General features: G+C 39.1%; 1 protein-coding gene across 3 annotated transcripts in view; it reads right to left on the bottom strand.

The window, feature by feature from the left end:
- PLCB1 (phospholipase C beta 1) overlaps positions 1–24,739 on the bottom strand; it is a 696,728-nt gene that overhangs the window by 487,391 nt on the left and 184,598 nt on the right. The window lies entirely within an intron of this gene.

Genomic DNA, 24,739 nt, shown 5'->3' with positions numbered 1-24,739 from the left:
TCAAGCCTCTTTATGGACTGCACTTGGAATATTCACAGATTCAAAGAAAAAGAATTAGGACCCAAATCCCCACAACAAAACATACAGCAGCAGCAACAAATAACCCTTGCATCTAGCGGTTGGGAAAAGAAATGGCATGGGTCTCACAGTAGACACTTAGAAGAACTATACCAGAGCAAAGACAAGTTCGGGTCACAACAGAATAGTGCAGCTTCTCTTGCTGACGCGGGCCAATTTCTCAAGACAATGGCTTTGGGAGTTGACAGCAGAATTCTGCTGTACAGCATGATGAGTTCGTAGTTGATATTATGTCTTAGTTATGGATCACTAAAACGTTGTAGACGTCATTCTGGACTGTATGCTTATTCCTTCTCGACAAATGCTTTTGTAATCTGCCTAAGTCGCCGAAATGAAGAACCACTTAAGGCATTGTTAAATACAGATAAAAGTGCACTGGGTGAACTGTATCTCACAGTTGCCATTAGACAGACAGGGTCCTGACAAAAATTCTGTCTTAGGGCTGCTGATTATTAACCATGTGTTACAACATGTTAGAGTCTAGAGGTGTATTAAGTGACCCATCACAAACCATTAAGCAGCTTTATAAACAAGGTGAGAAAAAAAACACAAAATTATCATTTGGAATTTGAAGGATAATTCTGGTGGTAGGGAAACAACAAAGTAGAGGGAGAAGAAAGACAAATCAGGGGTTCCTGTGATAATCTAGGACAGTGGTTCTCAAAGTGTGGGTCCCAGACCAGCAGTATCAGCATCACTGGGGAACTTGTTAGAAATGCAAATTCCCGGGCTCCATCCAAGATCTACTGGATCAGAATGTCTTGCAGTGGGGCCCGGAAATCTGTATTTTAACAACCCTCGGTGCCTTCAGATGCATGCTCAGGATTGAGAAGCATCAGCACCCCACACACACACCTCCCAGTGATGGCTCTACCTCAGACCCAGTAGGTTAGAATGTGTGTGCTATCCAGAGCCCATGTGTATGGTGGGTACATTCCAGTCCAAAAAGCTGGACAAGAAGATTAATGAGATCCTCAAAGAGGGGGTCACCATGAGAATAGGGAGGAAGTACAGACGAGAGGAACATTTTGGGAAGGTTAATGAACAGCTCCAACACTTTACTGGGAATCCAGTTGTATAAAGCTAACCCTCAGATACCCAGATGGACTGGGTTACTGGCCGGTTGGGATTTGAGGGTTCTCAAAGTCTATTGTAGCTAAATAATAAAGACTTTTCACCTTCTGTGGCTCCACATCTGCCTCTGTAATTGTCCTCTTCCTCAAAATGCAAACGATTCTGGGAGGGGCTGTCTATGAGTCATTAATATAACACTTCCAAAGAATTGTTGGTCTCTTTTTGGGGGGAGAAGCAGCAGGTGGGAGATGAGGATGCCTTAAGGAGTCACTCAAGAGGCAGAGATGGGATTTACTGGAAACAGGTTAGGCCTACGTCATGGTTTCTGGGTGGGTTGGCTCTGGCTCAGAGCTATGCAGTCTCGGCAGCAACAAGCTGACAGTTTACAGGAGCACTAACAAGCCCATGGAGTGTGCTGTGGATTTGTGGAAAGAAGGCAAAGTTCAGCCTGGGAGTTGAAACCGAACAGGTGGGAAACACCTGCTCTCTTTAGCTACGAGATGTGTTACAACCTGCTTTCCCTTGCCAACAGTCCGTGAAAGCTTTGGCTTTAATGATTAAGTGGAGTCAAAGAAATGAAACTATAGACCAGCTTATCTTTCTTATTTTGTTTTAATTGGGAACTACTTCTGGCTCGTCTTAGATTAATGATTCATGAACAAGTAAACTAACATATATCTTATTTATAAACTACGAGGTTTAGAAATTTATACCCCTATTCTAAGACTTATGCAAGACTTACCATGCACTTTATCATTTCATAAACACTTGCCCCACTCAATGCAAATTGAGATGAATACCTCACTGTGTATGATCTATTACTTCCTAAGTCATCACAAAGCCAAACCTTGAAATTCTCAGGGCTCCAGAGGAAACATAAAATGTTAGTTCTCTCCAGTTGGTGTCATTTGAAGATGTTCTGTTCCACCCAATTTCTCAGTGTACTCTCGGAAAGCCTGGGGGAGCAGCATAACCCAATGGCTTTCATCTTGGTAACGTTTATCACAGATCTGGCCACCAGAGTGGCCAGGTCTGAATTCTCACGCTGGTACTTACAGCTTTGAGACCAAGTGCAAGTCACTGAACTTCTCTGTACCTCAGTTTCCACATATGTATAATGAGGAGCCCAATTCCTACTTTGTAAGGTTATCATGAATTTTAAATGAGCTAATGCCTGCTTAGTGCAGTAACTTGCAAATGGCAGGTCATCAATAAATGTCAGCTATCGTTTTTGCCAAATGTGCGATTTGATAGTTGCAAACTCTCCTATGAAATAGTAATATGTATATAAGTAAATGAGAACATCAGGAACGGACAAGTGTTGTTGTTGTTGTTGTTGTTGTTGTTGTTGTTGTTTTAAGTAAAAAGTGAAGCAAGGAGGTGAAGGTGGCTGTTTTGGTTAGGACAGTCTGGAACTTGGAAGGTCTCCAAAAACAAGTTCAGTCCATGAGGAGAAGTGACATCAACACGAAGATCTGGGAGAAGAGAATTCTAGCCCAAAAAGCAGCAACTATGGTGTCCTGGAAACTGCAGGGCCAATTTCAAGGAAGAAGGAGACCCATCAGCCACAGCAAGTGATGCTTAATATTTTTTAATGTTTGTTTATTTTTGAGAGATACAGAGACAGAGCAGAGAGGGGCATAGAGAGAGGTAGACACAGAAACTGAAGCAGGCTTCAGGCTCTGAGCTGTCAGCACAGAGTCCAATGCAGGGTTCGAGCCTATGAACTGCAAGATCATGACCTGAGCCAAAGTCGGTCGCTTAACCGACTGAGCCAGCCAGGCACCCAATGCTTAAAGAGCCAAGTGAGATGAAAACAGAAAACAACATGTTGGACTTTGGTAACTGTGATAAGAACTTTTCAGAAGAGTATGTGAGTGGAGGTGAGAATGGGAGGAGAGGGAGATTCTGTGTGAAGACGACTCTCTGAAAGAGCTTTGCTGTGAAGGGAGCAGCAAAACCAGGGAAAGAGCATTTGGCAGTGCTTTCAAGTTGGTGAGAGGAGGTCCTCACTAGCCACAGGGGTGCCGGGTATAAAGGCACAGAGAAGAGAAGCATGGGATGTATGTATGTATGTATGTATGGTGGGAGGGATCCCATGGGGACAGGACAAAGAGGGATGCAGGCTGAGGGTACCAAGCATAACGCCGGAGTGAGGCAGCAGGGAATGAGAGCAAGCAGCTAGTCTGGCTGGGTGGGGGGTGGGGAGAGTCCTGCCTGAACACTGCAGAATGAAGAGCTTGGAAGAAATCATGCAACTATTAGATGACAGTTTAAACCCTCTCTGTTGTGAATAAGAAAGGCACCTGATATCATAGGAATATCAGGAATGAAGAATAACAGTGTCCAGGTCCTCCACATGTGCTAACAAGTTTTAAAGGAAGATGCTCTTTATGTGTCAAAATTAGAGTTTAATAATGTATTAAAACCCTTGAAAATGCACAATGGAGATCTATATTCAGCATACAATCCTTAAAATTTAATCTTCATCTTGGAAATATGGCATAGGAAATCCACAGGAAATCCAGATCAAGCTGGTAGGAATTTAAAGTCTGCAGTAGAAATGTTTCCTGTGTCCTATTAACCACTTCTCAGAGTGACACTTTGGGGCTGAGCCTTGGAAAGGGGGACACCTCGGCAAGAATTCCTAGGGCAGTTCCAGAGAGGGTCTTTTGCCAGAATTATCCATTCAGAAGACCAGGGCTGTGGAGAGATGGTCATATATAAAAGTACAGCCAGAGGGGCCATGCTGGGAATAGAATAGTCAGCACTCACTGAGCATGCACTATGTGTGCTGGAGCCTGTGCAGAAGCCTTTTTAGGCATTCCTAGCTGTGATAACTTGTTAATGCTCACAGCATTCTTATCCCCATTTTATAGATGAGGAAACAGAAGCTGAAAGATGTTAGATAATTTGCCCAAAGTTACACAACTGTTATTAAGTGGGAGCACTCGTGACAAAAAGTCTTCAGTGATAAAGAGGACCAACCAGCTAATTGCCAAAAACAGAAGGGCAGACTTTGTAGAGCTAGATGAATGCAGTGTGGGTGTGAGAGAGAACAAGCAGAGATGAGGTCAAGGTGCAGGTGGGCTGAAAGCCAGTCTCGGAGTTAATTCTGTAACACAGCCAGTCTGCTGATAGTGGAACTCTTAATGGAAGGTTGGCAGGCATCACTGGGCTGAGTAGTAGTTCTGGGAGCAAATGTGCTCGGCCTGCTGGCAGTGGAAGGATGAATTACCTCTCCAGTGCACTGGTGCTCTAATTCCATTGCCTCCCCTCCCCAGCCTGTTACTCCCTCCTACTCTCTCCAGCTCAGTGACATTTCGGACTGAAGAGCTGCCCACATAAGGAGCAGGTGACAACTTCTCATTATGATCAGGAGCATTCTTGGTCACTCATTCACTGTTGGTGAGAATGTGAAATGACACAAACACTTTGTAAAATTGTTAGGAACTTTCTAATAAAGTTAGATGGACACCTACTCTACGACACAACAAGCCCACTCCGAGGTAATTACCCAAGAGAAACGGAAACGTATGTCCACAAAAAGATCCATGCAAGACTATTCACAGCAGATTTCTTTATAACAGCTCAAACCTGGAAACAACCCAAATGTCCATCAATTGGAAAATGGATAAACTGTGGTAAAAATCATCGAAGAAATAGTACACGGCAGTAAACAAGAATAACACAGCATGAAGCAACACAGATGGATCTTAAAGCATTATGTTGAGTGAAAGGAGTCAGATGTACAAAAACATGCCCTGTGATTCCACTTAGATGAAGGGCAAGAATAGGTAACACTGAGCTGGGTGATAGGATGATAGTTGTCTGTGGGTATTCATACACGTGCAGGGCTAGCCAGGAGAGACACTGCCTGGAAGAGGGAAAAAGAGAACTTTCCGGGGCCATGATAATGTTCTTTCTTGACATACTTTATTGCTACACAGGTGTATAATCTTGTCAAAATTCTTTCAGAGAGATATTTGAGATTTATGCATTTCACCCTGTATAAAATATATCACAAAGAAGAACGATTAGTGTAGAAAATAAAAATTTTAAAAACCGCCCTTGTTCTGACAGCTGGGTAAAGAAAATTTCTTTGTTGGTGGCTTTCAAGTTTACCATCCTCGTTCCAGCTGTGCGAATTGGGCTCTTGACCATCACATCCCTACACATCACAAAGTGCAAAGGGAATCAATACAACAAAGAACCTGTACCACAGCTACACTCGACTCAACAAGTATCCTGGTACTGGGCTATTTTATTGCTTTTCCTTGCAAAAGGGTATTGATTAAAAAAAAGGCATACATGTCATGAACATTAACAAAATAATGACAACGGGCAGGATATAATCCCATGGAGAAACGGGATAGTACTTGAGCTTTTCCGATGAATGTGCCAAGTTCTGTAAATAATTGTCATTGTTAAAATCCTGTCTTTCATATTTTAGAATCATGTGAATGTATTATCTATTAATAAAATTTAATAAAATTAAGTATTTGAGAAATAGAAACAAACAGCCACTGATAATTCTTAGCACTGTGAATTGCTCCGGAAGAACCACCACTATCCCACATCACTGACACTCTGGAGCCTCTAGTTTCTTGGGCACTAGAGCCTTAGTAAAAGACTGGACACTGACTGCCCTTATTTCACTGCTCCCCTTCATCTGTAACTAAGCAGCAATAATCACAATGTACCAAAACAGGCAGATCTCCTTGCTAAGGACATCTGTGTGGCTTGAGGTGCCAGGAACTCACTTTTAGCCATGTAATTACTCTTCCTCATCTTGCGGACAGAAAAAAATATATATTAAAGTGTAAATATTAACACTTAAGCATAGTTTCCTTACTGAGAAAATAAGTATCTTTAAAAATTATTTTATGTTTATTTATTTCTGAGAAGAGAGAGAGAGAGACAGAGCATGAGCAGGGAGGGGCAGAGAGAGAGGGAGACACAGAAACAGAAGCAGGCTCCAGGCTCTGAGCTGTCAGCACAGAGACCAGCTTGGGGCTTGAACTTGTGAACCACAAGATCTGACCTGAGCCAGTCAGATTCTTAAATGACTGAGCCACCCAGGTGCTCCCAGAATAAGTTTCTTTAGAAAATAAAGTGTATGTCTGAATTAATTTCCCGCTTAAGAATGGTATGGAATACTTCAGGCATTAGGTGTAATTTTGCCAAAAAAATTTTTTTAATTAGTCAATTCAGTACTTAAACTCAGATATCCTTTACTTTTTAGCAAATGGCATAATATTATAATTATGAATCTTAAAAAGTCTCATATGCATTTTATAAATTTTTAAGTCTATTTCATGAAATCGTTTACTCCAGTAGATTCCATGTGTTTAAGACAATTCCATAAATAAGTTAGAATTTATAAAATGCAGCACAAATGCTTTCAAAGCCTAAAGAAATGCATGACTTAGTTATTACCAAAAAAGTTATACTCATGATAATAAAATAGAAACCCACACTGTGATATAAGTTTAAGTTAATATCTTGTTTCATATCATCCTATTTAGTTTTCCCAATGTGGCTATGAGATTGCCAACTCAGAAGCCTGGGTTCAAATTTTGCCATTCACCAGCTGGGTGACCTTGGGCAAATTACTTAATTTTCTTGCACCCCACTTTCTTTTTTCTGTATAACGGGATAGTAATAATGACTATTTCATAGGTCTATTTCATAGATGGCTTAGGTACTATTTCATAGGTACCTATGAAATACTATTTCATAGGTATTTGATCAAATACATTGATTAAATCATCTGATGCATAGAAAATCCTTAAAGCAGTGTTTAGCATGTAAGTTGTGGTTAATTGTTCTTAGCCATTGTCATTTGTTATTTTTTTATTATTATTCTGGTTCTGTCTATTAGAATTATTAGGGACATCATTTAAATACAATGCTTCTAGGAGACGGGCCAAGATGGAGGACAAGCATGGAAGTTTTTTTGTATCTCTCATCCCTGAAATAAAGCCAGATCAACACTAAACCATCCTGTACACCTAGAACACTGATTTGAAGATTAAAACAATAATCTTTACAACCTGAACTACAGAACTCAGCAGGTATGCACCGCAGAGAGGTGAACTGGGAGAAAGAGAAGCCACGGAGGGTAGGGAGCAGTTTTTGCTTGTGGAGAGAGTTTGGAGGTGGGGGCAGAGTACAGGAAAGCAATCCCTCCACCAAAAAGCAGCTGGAGACAAAAGAAAGAGTACACAAGGGACTGAACAAAAACAGGGAGAAAGTAGAAAGGAGAGGGTATAAATTCCAATCAGACTCTATAAACAGGGGGAACACAGAGTCAGAAACTCCACAGCTTGATACCTGGTGGTGCTCTGGTGGAAACAGAGAATCCCCAGTTGCAGAGAGCAAAATCCAAGGGAGCCTTGGGCCACATGGAGAGAGGCAGTTCCCCTGCTGGGAGGACATTTGGTAGAGGCTATGTGGCCTCCCCAAAGGCAAAGGTCCCAGCGGACCCTGGAGAGCAACCACATCATTGGTGTTGGAGCACGGACATTAAATGGGAAGCCTGGTGCCAGATGTGTGTTGTGATTTACGATAATCCCTGAAACGTTGCCACTACATGATCCTGTAAACTTTTTCTGGGGCGGGCTGGCACCCAACCACAGTCTCTGGGCATCGGCAGCACCATGGTCTCACAAAATTTCTTGGGGGTGGTAGGGTACCCAGCCATTGCTTGGTGAGACCCTCTCCCAGAGGATCAGAACAGGTCAAGGCTGCAGTAACTCGAAAGTGAGTGGTTGGAAAACACAGCGCACAGTTTTATCCTGAGATAAAACTCAGGAGGGAGGTGCCACCTGGCAACTTGATGGCTTAGTAATGGATAATGTAAAAGCGGGGAGTGGACGGAAGCTGGAGACAAAGGAGGGGTGTGCAATTGCTGGTCAGGGAGAACAGAGTTCTGATACTAGAGACTGGGTAGCTGGGTGATGCGATTTGCAATGCTCCTGTGCAGCACATGTGTGCATTCACACCTACAAATGCCACAACAATCCACCCCAATAAGCTAAGCAGTGCCATCTAGTGGAGAACAGAGCCATTACACTGAGCCCCACCCAACTGAGCCAACCAACCTCTTCCAGAACACAAGTCTATCCACCTGCTTAGTTTACAGACTTTAAAGTGCTTCATAGTTTGACTTCTAAGGGAAACCGATGTAATTTCAATTGTGTTTCGGTCTTTTCACTGGTCCATCTATTCACTTTTTAAAAATCTTTTCTTATTCTTGAATACAGAAAGAGAAAAAATTTATCTTTATTTTCAATTTTTATTAACAATATTTTTCTTTTTTTCTACTATATATTTTACTTTTTAAAAAATTTTCAAATTCTATTTTAATTCCATCATTTCATTTTGTTATTTCATTGTATTCATTTTTATAAATTTTCAAATGTTTTCCTTTCTTTTTTTTTTCTTTTCTTATCTTTCTCTTTTTTCTCTGATCTATCAAGCTCCTTTAAACAGCCGTACCAAATACACCTAGGATCTAGCATCTTTTATTTGATTTTTTGTGTTTTTTAATTTTTAAATTTTATTTTTTTTACCTTATTAATTCCTTTTATTCCTTCAAGCTGATGAAATGTAGGAATTCACCCCAAAAGAAAGAACAAGAAGAAATGACAGCCAGGGACTTAATCAGCACAGATACAAGCAAGATGTCTGAACCAGAAATTAGAATCACAATAATAACAATACTAACTGGGGTTGAAAATAGATTAGAATCCCTTTATGCGGAGATAAAAGAAGCAAAATCTAGTCAGGATGAAATAAAAATGCTATAACTGAGCTGCAATCTTGAATGGATGCCATGGTGGTAAGGACAAATGAGGCAGAGCAGGGAATCAGTGATATAGAGGACAATGTTATGGAGACTAATAAGCAGGAAAAAAAAGAGGGAGACTAAGGCAAAAGAGCATGATTTAACAATTAGAGAAATCAGTGACTCATTAAAAAGCAACAACATCAGAATCATAGGGGTCCCAGAAGATGAAGAGACACAAAGAGGGGTTGAAGGGTTATGTGAACAAGTCATAGCAGAAAACTTTCCGAAAGTGGGGAAAGACACACATTAAAAATTCTGGAAGCACAGAGGACTCCCATTAGATTCAACTAAAACCGACCATCAACAAGGCATACCATAGTCAAATTCACAACATACTTAAGCAAGGAAAGAATCATGAAAGCAGCAAGGGGAAAAAAAAGTCCTTAACCTACCAGGGAAGACAGATCAGGTTTTCAGCAGTCCTATCCACAGAAACTTGGCAGGCCAGAAAGGAGTGGCAGGCTATATTCAATGTGCTGAATCGGAAAAATATGTAGCCAAGAATTCTTTATCCAGCAAGGCTATCATTCAAAATAGAAGGAGAGATAAAAAGTTTCCCAGACAAAAAAAATTAAAGGCATTTGTGACCACTAAACCAACCCTGCAAGAAATTTTAAGGGAGACTCTCTGAAAGGAGAAAAGCTGGAAAAAAAAAAAAAAAAAAAAAAGACCAAAATCAACAAAGACCAGAAAGGACCAAAGAACACCACCAGAAAATTCAACTCTATAGGCAACATAATGGCAATAAATTCATATCTTTCAGTACACACTCTAAACGTGAATGGATTAACTTCTCCAATCAAAAGACATAGGGTAACAGAAGGGATACGAAAACAAGATCCATCTAAATGATGTTTACAAGAGACCCACTTTAGATCTAAAGACACCTTCAGATTGAAAGTAAAGGGATGGAGAACCATCTATCATGCTAATGGTCAACAAAAGAAACCCAGAGTAGCCATACTTATATCAGACAATCTAGATTTTAAAGAGTGTAACAAGAAATGAAGAAGTGTATTATATCATAAGGGGTCTATCCACCAAGAAGACCTAACAATTGTAAGCATTTCTGCTCCAAATGTGATAGCACCCAAATATATAAATCGATTAATCATAAATATAAAGAAACTCACTGATAATAATACCATAATAATAGGGGACTTCAACAGCCCACTTAGAGCAACGGACAGATAATCTAAACAGAAAATCAACAGGGAAACAATGACTTTGAATGACACACTGGACCAGAGGGACTCAACAGATATATTCAAAACATTTCATCCTAAAGCAGCAGAATACACATTCTTCTCCGGTGCACATGGAACATTCTCCAGAATAGATCACATACTGTGAGACAAATCAGCTCTCAACAAGTACAAAAAGATCAAGATCATACCATGCATATCTTCATAGCACAATGCTATGAAACTCGAAATCAACCACAAGAAAAAAAAAATTTGGAAAGATAACAAATACTTGGAGACTAAAGAACATCCTACTGAAGAATGAATGGGATAACCAAGAAATTAAAGAGGAAATTAAAAGGTACATGGAAGCCAATGCAATAATAACACCACAACCTCTGGGATGCAGCAAAGGCAATCATAAGAGGGAAGTATATAGCAATCCAGGCCTTCCTAAAGAAGGAAGAAAGGTCTCAGATACACAGCCTAACCCTACATCATAAAGAGCTGGAAAAAGAACAATGAATAAAACCCCAAACAAGCAGAAGACAGGAAATAATAAATATTAGAGCAGAAATCAATGCTATGGAAACAAAAAAAAAAAAAAAAAAAAAAAAAAAAAAAAAAAAAAAAACCAAAACAGTAGAACACATCAAAGAAACCAGAAGCTGGTTCCTTGAAAGAATTAACAAAATTGATAAACCCCTAGCCAGTTTGATCAAAAAGAAAAGGTAAGGACCCAAATAAATGAAATCAAGAATGAAGGAGAGATCACAACAAACACAGCAGAAATACAAACAATAATACGAGAATATTATGAGCGATTATATGCCAATAAAATGGGTAATCTGGAAGAAATGGACAAATTCCTAAAAACATATAAACTACCAAAACTGAAACAGGAAGAAATAGGAAATTTGAACAGACCTATAACCAGTAAGGTAGTTGAAGTAGTAATCAAAAATCCCCCAAAAGCTAAGTCCAGAGACAGATGGCTTTCTAGGGGAAGTTTACCAAACATTTAAAGAAGAGTTAAAACCTATTCTCTTGAAGCTGTTTCAAAAAATAGAAATGGAAGGAAAACTTCCAAACTCATTCTATGAAGCTAGCATTACCTTGATTCCAAAACCAAAGACCCTACTAAAAAGGAGAACTATAGACAAATTTCCCTGATGAACATGGATGCAAAAATCCTCAACAAGATACCAGCCAAGTGGATCCAACAATACATTAAAAGAATTATTCACCAGGACCAAGTGGGATTTATACCTGGTTCAATATCCACAAAACAATCAATGTGATACATCACATAAATAAAAGAAAGGACAAGAATCACATGATCCTCTCAATAGATGCAGAGAAAACATTTGACAAAATACAGCATCCTTTATGGATAAAAACCCTCAAGAAAGTAGGGATAGAAGGAGCATACCTCGAGATCATATAAGCCATATATGAAAGACCCACTGCTAATATCCTCAATGGGAAAAAACATTCCCCCTAAGGTCAGAAACATGACAGAGGTGTCCACTCTCACCACTGTTATTCATCATAGTATTGGAAGTTTCAGCCTCAGCAATTAGATAATACAAAAGAATAAAAGACATCCAAATCGGACAGAAGGAGGTCAAACTTTCAGTCTTTGTAGATGACATGATACTCTATATGGAAAACCCAAAAGATTTTGGCAAAAAACTGTTAGAACTGATCCGTGAATTCAGCAAGTTTCAGGATATAAAATCAATGCACAGAAATTGGTTGCATTCCTATACACCAATAGTGAAGCAACAGAAAGAGAAATCAAGGAATTGATCCCATTTATAACTGTACCAAAAACCATAAAATACCTAGGAATAAACATAACCAAAGAGGTGAAAAATCTATACACTGAAAGCTATAGAAAGCTTATGAAAGAAATTGAAGAAGACACACACAAAAAATGGAAAAATATTCCATGCTCCTGGATTTGAAGAATAAACATTGTTAAAATGTCAATACTACCCAAAGCAATCTACATATTCAATGCAATCCCTATCAAAATGACACCAGCATTCTTCACAGAGCTAGAACAAAGAATCCTAAAATTTGTATGGAACCAGAAAAGACCCTGAATAGCCAAAGCAATAGAAAAAGAAAACCAAAGCAGGATGCATCACAATCCTGGACTTGAAGCTGTATTACAAAGCTGTAATCATCAAGACAGTATGGTACTGGCACAAAAACAGACACTCAGATCAATGGAACAGAATAGAGAACCCAGAAATGGACCCACAAATGTATGGACAGCTAATCTTTGACAAATCAGGAAAGAATATCCAATGGAATAAAGACAGTCTCTTCAGCAAGTGGTACTGGGAAAACTCGACAGCAACATGCAGAAAAATGAACCTGGACCACTTTCTTACAACATACACAAAAATAAACTCAAAATGGATTAAAGACCTAAACATAAGACAGAAAGCCATCAAAATCCTCAAGGAGAAATCAGGCAAAAACCTCTGTGACTCTGGCTGCAGCAACTTCTTACTCAACACGTCTCAGGAGGCAATGGAAACAAAAGCAAAAATGAACTATTGGGACTTCATCAAAATAAAAAGCTTCTTCACAGCGAAGAAAACAATCAGCAAAACTAAAAGGCAACTGATGGAATGGGAGAACATATTTGCAAACGACATATCAGATAAAGGGTTAGTATCCAAAATCTATAAAGAACTTACCAAACTCAACACCCCCCAAAAAATAATCCAGTGAAGAAATGGGCAAAAGACATGAAAAGACATTTCTCTAAAGAAGACATCCAGATGGCCCACCAACACATGAAAAAATGCTCAACATCACTCCTCATCAGGGAAATACAAATCAAAACCACAATGAGATACCACCTCACACCTGTCAGCATGGCTACCATTAACAACTCAGGCCACAACAGATGTTGGTGAGGATGTGGAGAAAGAGGATCTGTTTTGCATTGCTGGTGGGAATGCAAGCTGGTGCAGCCACTCTGGAAAACAGTATGGTAGTTCCTCAAAAAACTAAAAATAGAACTACCCTATGACCTAGCAATTGCACTACTAGGTATTTATCCAAGGGATACAAGTGTGCTGTTTTGAAGGGGCACATGCACCCCAATGTTTATAGCAGCACTATCAACAATAGCCAAAGTATGGAAAGAGCCCAAATGTCCTTCGATGGATGAATGGATAAAGAAGATGTGGTGTATATACATATATAATGGAGTATTATTACTCAGCAATCAAAAAGAATGAAATCTTGCAATTTGCAACTACATGGATGGAACTGGAGGGTATTATGCTAAGCGAAATTAATCTGTCAGAGAAAGACAAATATCATATTACTTAACTCATATGAGGAATTTAAGATACAAAACAGTTGAACACAAGGGAAGGGAAGCAAATATAATATAAAAACAGGGTGGGGGACAAAACATAAGAGACTTAAATATGGAGAACAAACAAAGGGTTGCTGGAGGGGTTGTGGGAGGGGGATGGGCTAAATGGGTAAGGGGCTTTAAGGAACCTAGTCCTGAAATCATTTTTGCATCATATGCTAACTTGGATGTAAAATAAAAAATAAATATAGTATTTGAAACATTCCAAAAAAAATAAAAACTAAAAGAAATAAATATAATGCTTCTATTACTGTGGGAACTTAGACACACAGAAATGATCTTAAAATTTATAGATACATATTTTTCAAAATAAAGATACAAGGAACCAGTGGAAGTTAAGGACTACAATGTTTGCTCAGAATGTTATTAATCACAGTTAATCTAATAGTGTTACAGACTGTACTAATGAACAGAGAAAAAGAAGAAAAGAACAAACTGGTGAGTAATGGTATGACTGTAAATGAAGACACTTGTATATACAACATCCTTCTCCATAAATGTATATGTCATAAAGAGAAAATAAATCGTTCAAGTTATAAGGGAACTTAGAAGTTCCTTTATTTGTTGGATTTGTTGAATAAAGTTGGAACTTTATTCCAACCCAAGACAGGCATCTCTTCTAAGGGTCCCTGGAGATGCTCAGACTCTTGCTTCTCAAGGTGTGGTCCTAGGACTGGCATCACCTGGGAGCTTGTTAGAAATGCAGAATCTCATATTCCACTCCAGACCCAATGAATAATATTCTGCATTTTAACAAGACTCCCAGGGCATCTGCATGCATATTAAATATGGAGACATACTGGCCCACACTATTTTAATTACTTGCACTCATGGCAAACTCACTAGTCATGATGCAGCTGTTTCATTGTGAGGTATTCCCAGTTCTTAAGATGTTTTTATAATATGGAGGCCAAGTTTAAGAAAAATATACAGGCCACAATCCCATTTTAAAATGCTGATAGGCATGATATAAAATATGTATATATGCATGTATGTATATAGACATAGGTTTAGGTCTACATAGAAAAACTTCTGGAAGGGTAATACCCAGTTGTTCACACTACTAAGCAATCCCTCAAATGTGTTGTTGGAATTTCTGACTGTGACTCCTTTTTCTTGTACTGTCTAGTCTTAGTTTGGTCAGCTGGAGAATTCAAGATCAGTTTTATTAACTCTGGAGCTAAAAACAGCTTCCTGCCTCCCGTTGGACTTCTTTTCTCCAGGCTAAAGGCTCCAAATGTTCCCAGCAGCTCCTGCTGTTCTACCACCCTTACCTCACCCTTCCAGATCCCTCCAGGCTATCAACAGGTCTCCTGGAAGCAGGGCCAGAACCCAGTTCTCCATGGCTGGCATGAGTAAAAGCAACCACTTGATCTCCTGGAATGCTTTCTTTGTTGATTAATAACTTCTTAATTTAAAAATGTCATTTGAAAAGTCATGGCAGAAATTAGTTCTTAAGTCACATAAATTATTGTAGTGCTTTTCTTCTGAGATGTTCTGAATGTATTAGAGATGTTAGGAAGGGCCCTGCAATGGCATTAATTGCACAGAACTCAATATTCATTCCTGAAGCAGAAGAATAACTATCATGTGTATAGTGTTTGAAGAATGACATTGCAGGGACACCAAGCAATTATCAAGACAGGAGAAAAAGAACTGATCAGGAAAAGATCTGTTCATGTGCATAAAAAGACACTCAGTGTAGCCAAGAGGGATAATTGTGAATCTTGAATTGAGCTCCTACAGATAAGGTGACAATTGATAAATAACCCAGAAAATAAGAATAGAAGACAAAGCTTTAATGGGAACTATGTAGGAGATTGAAGGTAGAAAGAAAAACTAGGTAGAACTTTGTGTTAATTATTTTAATGTTCGGTCTAGAACAGAGTTCCCCAACAAGTCAAAGTGTCAAGAATGTGTATAATGAGTCTGCCTCTTGGCACAACTGGGTGAAGCCTGGTTAATAGAAGACCTCAGCTGGCCACCTCTAGCACCAACAGCTTACAAACCCAAACCTATATATTTCTCCTGTGTTATATTGTGCTACTGGTCCCACATAAAAAAAGGTATTTATTTAGAACCACTGGTATAAAAGATATCCCTTTTCTGTCAACTTCCAAGGCTATTTGGAAAACTTACATCACAGCAGTGGAGCAAATACAGCATCTTCTAGGCAAAAGAAAAGACATTTATAGTGCAAGCATTGATGGGCACACTCCCATTTGTTAAGGCTTAGCATTGCATTAATCTGTGCTGATACCATTTGGTACAGAAATAGCTATGGTCATAGGAAAGTTGGTGAAGACTCTGTCACTCCATGTCTGGATGTTGAGCTATTGCAAAGAGCACATGAGAATGTTCTGCAATGGCGTATCAACCTTGATACAAGGACATGAGAAGACACATGTAGAAAAGCATAGGTCAGAGGTAGGTGTGGAACATAGCTTAGCATGTGAAAGCAGAGCAAAAGAAACAACATCCACACACAACCAGAATGACCAAAGAAGAAAGAACTTGGACCTGTATCAGGATAGTCACATTTCCCTAGCTTACTGGCAGAGGGATTAGCAGTTCTTTGTTGTGAAGGAACTGGAATTAAAACTGGAACTGTAGGAGCTGGGGTTGAATATTAACTTTAGTTTAGCTTTTTTTTTTTTTTGAAACAAGTTATTTATTCAACCTATAAACTGACAACATATAAATATATGGGTGAGCACATTATGTCACTCAGTAAATTATTTCTGATTTATTCCACTGTATGATTTCAGATCTTGTTAAGTTATTTTTGTCCCATTTATGAAATCTTGGGAAGGAAAATAGTATTTATACTGAATGCTTATTATAGGCTGGAGATTATAACAAATGTTTTAGTGTGTGTCATTCCATTTAAAGTTTATAAACCTATGAGGTAGGTAGGTTGTAGCAAACTTGTGATATTATTCTCTTTTATAGATAAAAGAAGTGAATCTTAAGGAGATTTGTTAATCTTCCCAAACTCATAACAGCTATTAACAAGAAAGATGTAGCTTTATAGCTAAAGTTTTCTACTCCACCCAATGTTTATTCCACCACAACCTACTACTTAGGACTGAAAGAGTCTTGTTAAGACTGAATGATATACCTTGTGAACGGACCCCAACAGATTAGGGCTGGACAGGATCACTATCAGTTCTTATGCACAACACGTCACAATAGCACTGTGTTGGTATCTGTGGCTCCAGATATGCTTCTAAGGCAGAGTTTCTCAATGTTAGCACCACTGACATTTTGGGCCAGATGATTTTTCTTTTGTTGTAAGGAGCTGTCATGTGCATTGTAGGATATTGAGCACTATCCTTGGCCTCTACCCACTAGATGCCAGTGGCACCCACCCTCAAATTGTGACAACCAAAAATGTCTCGAGACATTGTCAAATGCTCCCAGCAGGGAGTAGGGCAAAACTGCTCCCATTTGAGAAACATTGCTCTGAGGCCATGAAATAAATATTTTCTTTTTTTTTTAAAAATTTTTTTAACGTTTTATTTATTTTTGAGACAGAGAGAGACAGAGCATGAATGGGGGAGGGGCAGAGAGAGAGGGAGACACAGAATCGGAAGCAGACTCCAGGCTCTGAGCCATCAGCCCAGAGCCTGACGCGGGGCTGGAACTCACGGACCGCGAGATCGTGACCTGAGCTGAAGTTGGCCGCTTAACCGACTGAGCCACCCAGGCGCCCCAATATTTTCTTTATTGAAGAGTAACACAAGGCCTTGCTAAATTCAATGACTTGCTCAGCAATTTAAAGGCTGGACATTAATAGAATCTTCACTTCTTTACTTTGGACCTTGATTGAAGCAACAACACTTCCGTACTTTGCTTTTAGCAGTAGTTAGGCTAAGTAACTCCAGCTGCTATGACAGATAGACTCTCAGTGCATCAAATCATTGCAAGATTATTCCTTACTCATGTTACAATACAATGTAGATGTGGCTCCAGGTGATCATTCAGGAACCCAGGCTACTTACATCTTTGACTCCACCACCTTCAACCCATGGCTGGAATTTCCTCCACTCAGTCAGGGGTGGAAAAGAAAAAAAAAAAAAAAAAAAAAGATGGCGAGGAGAACAGATCATCTCTGAACCACATCAGCCTAGAAGTGTCACAAATCACTTCTTTTCACATTTCCTTGATAGTCCTTCACCGGGAAGATTTTTTCCAGCAATGATCCTATACTATGGAAGAAGTGTATGCAATTTTAGTGCTTTTTTCTAGCCATCTGTGCCACAGTTCTATACATTTCAAAGCAGGTGCATAAATATTTCAGCCTGATAAGAAACTTGCAACATAGGCAAATATAATTCTAATTGTGTGTGTTATTTTCCCATTTTATAATGGGAAAGTTGGACACAAATACTTCCTTTAACTTGGGATTGATATCTTAGGATTAGAACCCCAGACTCTCACTCTTGAGTTGAGAGTTCTTACCTAAGAAGGCAGGTGATGCATATTCAGAAGAATAGAGAGTGCTGTTAGCCAAAGATAGGGACAATGTTATAAGCATTGTCTCTGGAATCTGATCAGGTCAAGTCTTGGGCTTTGCCATTGAGTAGTTGTCTGTGACTTTAAACAAGAAATTTAGTCCCTCATAGTCTCTATTTTCACATCTCAGGACTGCCATAGTTACCATACTATAGAGGGCAATAAAGTTTAAATGAGATGATACATAGAAAGTACTTAAAAACAATGTTCAGTAAATTTTGGTTATTGATATGCCACAAGAAATAACTAACATATGATCTACATATTTACAAGATTTTCTTGCTACTCTACATCACACTTAAGTTCTATCTATTTTGGAGTCTATTTAGGTTTCTCCACGTTAGCCTGTTTACAAAGAACAAATCAATTCTCATTGACTTCAGCTGATTTGCTCAATTCTACAGTGGAAACTGGGAGAGGAGTCATCTGGGAAAGCAAGTGTTGATGAATCAGCATAAATCCATACCCAATCCTGGAAAGCAGCCCAGAGTGAGAGCCCTAGTGACAGCAAGTCAGTAGAATCATGTTCATTTAAACACCAAGGGCAGCATAGGGCATTATGAAAGATGGAACCAAGGTCAAATGTTTTGTGTGTTCTTCTGCCAGTTTAGCTGCCAGTGACTCTTGGGCCAAGAACAGAAACCCAGCACCAAACCTCACTGTCCAGTTTGTGGTTTCGAATCATCTTGTCTCATAGATGAGAAGACAAATGCCCAGCAAGGTTGGTGGTTAAATAGGAGACATGAGTCCCCAAACCATGTTTTTGTTCATTCTTGGGTCAACTGTCTTACATGTGTTGCCTTCACATGTGTTACTTTATATTCCAGAATTCTATAGACATGCAGTGATATCAAGCCCCACGAGGGAAACGTGAAAGTTTACACAGTATCTTTCTGAGAACTGCCAATTTTTCCCATACACAAACACCTCTTCAAATTTCTTCCCAAATGGAAGGTGAGTCCCACCTTCTGTGAGGACTTTGCTTTATTTATTTAATAAACAGAAAGAAAGGGGGGAAACACTAAAATTTACCACTTTATCAGCAAGCCCTTTGTTTGCCACCAAAATATTTCACAGCCCTTCCTTCAGACAGGGGCATAATAACAAGATGGAATGGTTTGTTGCACATGGACACCACACCTCAGTAATTTCTGTCAAGAGGCTGGAGCATGAAAACCCATACATATCAGTGTGGCACAGACTTCCCCCCAACCAGAAACCCCTCTGAAAGGCATCAGCCTGCCAAAGGAAGAGGTTTCGCCTTCAACGGGCTAGTGTGAAAACAACTCAAAATGTCAGCTTCGGGTAACACGTTTCTACTGATTTTAATAAGGAAAAAGAAATTCACATGGATTGAGTCTCATTCTTTCAGGTGTATATTATGCTTTGAGAACATGACATTGGGCACAATACTCCAAAAACATGTCTGTGTTGGAAACATTCCTTTATTATAGAAACCTAAGAGTGGGTTCTTAGAACCACCTTTTAATTTCAGTTACGCAAGATTTTAAAATCGCCTAGAAGCTAAGTAAAATTCCACTGGGTAATTTTGAGCTTTGTCTATTTGTTTTACCTACTGAGTTGGCAGCATAAATACATTTAGATATATATGTACATGTGAGTCTGTGTACATCTTTGCGTGTATATAGATGAAATTTCTGCTAGTCAACTGTTTTTAAACTACAAAAATGTCTATTTCATAGGGTTCAACCTCATATATTCAAGAAGCATCTAATTAATATTAAACACACAACATACAGAAAACATACTTTATGACATCTTACTTCCTACTTCTCTCCTTAATAGTTCATTCCATCTTTCATCCATCCATATGACACAGCAAAGGACCTAGATTATATTCCTTCAACTCAACCAATAACAAATGCCATCAAAGTGCCCAGAAATTGTCTTTCAGAATCTGCTATGCGCCAATGAATGTCCTCAAAATAGACTTGCAGAACACTCTGCTGACTTTGCAGGAAACCCTGAATGTTATCAAGAAAATAGAAACCCTGAACTAGTCTTTTCTGCAGAAACAAGAAAGCTCCATAGACTGACATATGTTCCTCAGGATTACAGAACTGAGAGCTGGCCACTGGATATGAGGTATGAGCACTGGATGTAGCTGAACTAGCAGAAGGAGGACATAGAATCCAATCCAGTAAGCTAAAGTAACTTTGGAGAGCCTTCTAAGCAACACTCTATGTTAATACAGCATGACTCTTCTATGGCTATACATTGCAGCTTCTGGAACATTTATATGCAACATTTGGAAAAACCAGGTCCTTGTTCCAATAATTAAGCACATAGTTTCTAGAATCAGACTTTTCAAATCTCAACTTTATAACTATAGCTGTGAGACCTGGTACAAGTTATACTGTTTAACTGTAAAATGTGTTCCAGCTTCCCACCTAAAAATGAAAATGAAAGAAATATCTGCCCCTATAGTTGCTACATTATAGCAATCATTAATTGAGTTAATACAGTGTAACGTGCTATAAGGCCCAGCACATGATAAGCAATTAATAAGTAATAGCTACTATTACTGACTCAGTACCATTGTATCCACTCATTTTAAGGTCCCATAGTTGTATCCTACATTTTTTACCAGAGGAAGGGGAGAGAGATCTTTGACTAAGTGAATTTTGCCTCAGGAAAGAATTATTCCTGAAGACCTGCTTGTTACCTGCCTATTTTCCTATTTGCAAGTGCAAAATATGTCAGCATTTAATGACAAGAGGGAAAGCAGAAACACAGCTCCTTTACAAATATTTAAGTAATACTTATTTTAATGTGCATTTCTGTTATGTAGGAGATTTCATAAAGCAGGATCTTCATGAACTTGCACTGTGGTGGGCCAGTGTGGGGTTAAAGAGATCTAACCCTCATTTAAGAATGTGCTGGGGCACAGCTCTGAGTATTGCAACATGTGGACTCTCTAAGTGAACTAAAGCTCATACCAAATGATGATTTTAATAACAGAACAATGCTGAATAGTCTCATTGTAAATCTAGCAGAGGAAGATGCCATTGTCATTAGTGGTGCTATTGTTGCACATGGGACAAAACATGGTAGCTTCAGAAAGTAGCCTGGGTCACTGACATTTCTGACAGCCGACAGGAAGAAATGTTCCAGTTGCCTTCATGCAGGGGTGAAAAGGAAACAGCGGCTGTAAATGTGGCAGATAAAAACAAGTCTCTATTTTAGGCTGATGGGACAAAATACTGACTGCACTCAAAGGACCTAGCAGCTCTGGTTGAAAGGCTTTCAACCATTTCCAAACGAATTTGGTAGAAAAGCAAGTAAACATTTTAGAAGTCTTGTCTGGAAGAGGCGAAGGTTAATGGGGATGCATGTAAAACAGCTTCCCCAAACGTTTCCTTTTATAGAATACTGGATATAAATGCAGGAATACAGACTTAAATGTTGTCATTTAGGATCTCCCAAAGCTAACTGGTTGAGTAATAGTAATGAGTTAGATCATCCCTTGAATCCTGCATTCTTACTTGACACTAGACTGTGAAAAAATTGGGGCTGTTCGAGGTTGGCAGCTTGTCCTCGATTTTGCACCCAGCGCTGTGTCTTAGGCATATCTGGCTAGTCAACTGATTAGGTGTCCATGACTAGCTGGCCATAACACAGTATTATGGTTGTGGTTCATTTTCCTTTCTGAGCAATCTCCCCAGTCCCTCCTTTAGGGAGTCTTCTAGAAACCCTGGAGCAGCAAGCTCTCTCTGAGAGATTATATTTGGGGACATCTGTCTTCAGAGCACACCAAAACTCAAAACAGCATCAACTTTAATATGCCCCAAGTAGTAGAGTAGTAGTGAACTGTTGTTTTGTATGTGTATATACTTTATTTAATTCATAGAACTACGTAATCCCTATACAATGATACCTAAAAGGTACACTTATACATCTTTCAAGAATGAAGAAATGACAAAGAAAACATATTAACTCAAATAATGAAGAACAACAAATATTAAAATTAAAATGGAATGGTTAGGACCACCATCAGGTAATGCTCCAAAAAAACACTACTTAGATGCTTTAAAATTAAGATAAGCAAAGCTAGCACAGTGACAAGAGACACTGGTGCAGACACTAACAACTCCTGCTTCTGCCTCCTCTTTCCATTTTGAGTACTCTGCAAAGGCCACAGAGGTCAAATTTATGACCAAGGAATTCCACAAGAGAAATGACAGAAAAAAGATTCGGGGAACAATATAAGAAAAATTACCCTTAGTCATGCAACCTTTAAGTGTTGGTTAGATTCCTGGGCACTGAGATAGAGACTATGTTCCCCATTTTCCCTTTCAACGAAGCATGGTCATCTAAGTTCTGGCCAATAAGAGGTGAGCATCAATGATGTAATGACATTCTACATCATGTCTTTAAAAGGAAACCACTTCCCCTCCACATTCTACCTTCCCACAGTTGGAATCAGGACATGGTGTCCCGGCCCATGTTCAGCCACGTGAACACTCTGGCATACATATGCTAGAACAAGATAACGAAACCAGGATATCAGGAAAACCACACAGAGTAGAGTTAAACTGCTCGCTGGCTCAGATGTTAACATGGAAAGAAATAAACCGTACATCTGTTTAGATCTTCTGTTTCAGTACTGTGAAATAACCATGTTAACCTTGTGGCATATATCAGTTTGATATCATATTGTGTGTCAGTCTTGAAAACCAGGTAAACCTTTGAGAAACTTCAGGAAGACCACAGAAGTAAATTGAAAAATAAGATAAAATCTGGCTCTGATATTTTAAAATGGTTGTTTTTATAAAGGACATTAGCAGATGCTTTGACAGAAGATCTGATTAGTAATAGGTACTTTGTAGCTTCAAAATTTCATGGGTTAAGTCACTAGCCAAAATTTCATAAACAAAGTCACTAGCCAAACTTTGAAGAAGTAAATAATCTACAGCAAAAACAATCTTCTGAGTCAGGAGAAAGAAATGTCTTTTCAAAGTCTGGTGAAATCATAACCTATCATTCCTAGAAAGCTTTAAAACAATTGGAAATTTCCTACTCCAGTGCGTCTGGGTAGTTCAGTTGGTTAAGTGTCTGATTCTTGATTTCGGCTTAGCTCATGATCTCCCACTTTGTGAGAACAAGACAAACGTTAGGCTCTGTGCTGTCAGCTTCAGATTCTCTCTCCCTCCCACTCTTCCCCTCCCCTTCTCTCTCCTCTCTCTTCTCTCTCTTCTCTCTCTCTCTCTCAAAATAAAGAAAATTGCCCACTCTGGCCTTCAGGATTGTTCTGCTATGCCACAGGAGCTGGGCAGGAATGCAAACATTGCATACTCAGTACATGAGTGAACTCTTACAAGCTAGACAAATGAGCAGCGACACAAAATTAAAGCCACATGTTATCTTGTATTAAAAATCTATTCTGTAGAGGTCAATCATCACTCCATGTTTCCCAGAGAATTAATACGTAGTGTCAAGAGCTGGAAAAAAATGGGTTAAGAATCTTTCTGATGTTGGAGAGACACATGTAAACACATCAGCAGATATTTACACTTCCAAGTAGGATCACTTAACAGAGAGCAAAATATTTACTTAGACAAACCTAAAGGGTGAATCTCTTTTAAAATAATAAACTTTTAATTACTCTTAAATAGATTACAAAAGTGGGTAGAAGTGCTTGTAGCATCATACAGATTTTAGAAATATTCTAAAATATTTTGTTCCCTGGAAACAACAGCTTGTCCGATGAGCTATGCCCTTTCCAATTCAGGTCAAGGGTGCTGTCCTCTGTGGAGCTTTCAAATCCCCCAGGCAAAGTCAAGCCTTTCATATTCTGCTTTCTAGCACTTCCTGAACATTCTATTGCACTGCTCAATCCTGTTAGCATTTGTTTGCTTGTACTGCTTTCCATTTAACTAATAATTCCTAGAGAACAACCACAGGTGGAGCCTCACATATGACAAGAGTATGGACTCTAAAGACTGGCAGGGTTCAAACCCTAGCCCAAATCATATGCACATACCTTAGGCATGTTACTCTACCTTCCTGAGCATTGTCTCTAAAATAGGTGAAATTTTTTCTTAAATGAGCTTCTGAGGATTAAATGAGGAAATACATGATAAATGTATTGGGCTGGCTGAGTGACTCAGTCAGTTGAGTATCCACCTCTTGATTTCAGATCAGGTCATGGTCCCCGGATCATGGGATTGAGCCCTGTGTCAGGCTCCTCACTGAGTGTGGAACCTGCTTGGGTTTCTCTCTCTCCCTTCCTCTCTGTCTCTCTCTCTCTCTCTCTGTCTCTCTCTCTCTCTCTGCCCTTGCCTCTCCTCATGCTCACTCTTTCTCTCTCAAATAAAAGAAAATTCAAATAATACATGATAAAAGTATTAGTACATGGTAAATTTCTCAGACCTGTGCCCAGCCCACAATAAATGCCACGTAACTGTTTTTTCAAGTCAGTTCCTGACTCCGTAGGTGCCTAATAAAAAGTTATACAAACAAATGGTGGGTTAGTATCATGGAGGCCAACTTCAAGAATGGTATGGATTTTATAAAAGCAAGTGTTACTTGGTAAAATATTTGAAACTTTCCAATGAAAAGATGACTTCATAAAACACTGGGATCATCACAACTCAACAA

The sequence above is a fragment of the Panthera pardus genome, unplaced genomic scaffold, assembly GCF_024362965.1.
Source record: "Panthera pardus isolate Hobbes unplaced genomic scaffold, ASM2436296v1 HiC_scaffold_25, whole genome shotgun sequence".
In the NCBI taxonomy this organism is placed as follows: domain Eukaryota; kingdom Metazoa; phylum Chordata; class Mammalia; order Carnivora; family Felidae; genus Panthera; species Panthera pardus.
The sequence above is the reverse complement of the archived record's forward strand: the minus strand, read 5'-3'. Positions and strand labels throughout refer to the sequence as shown.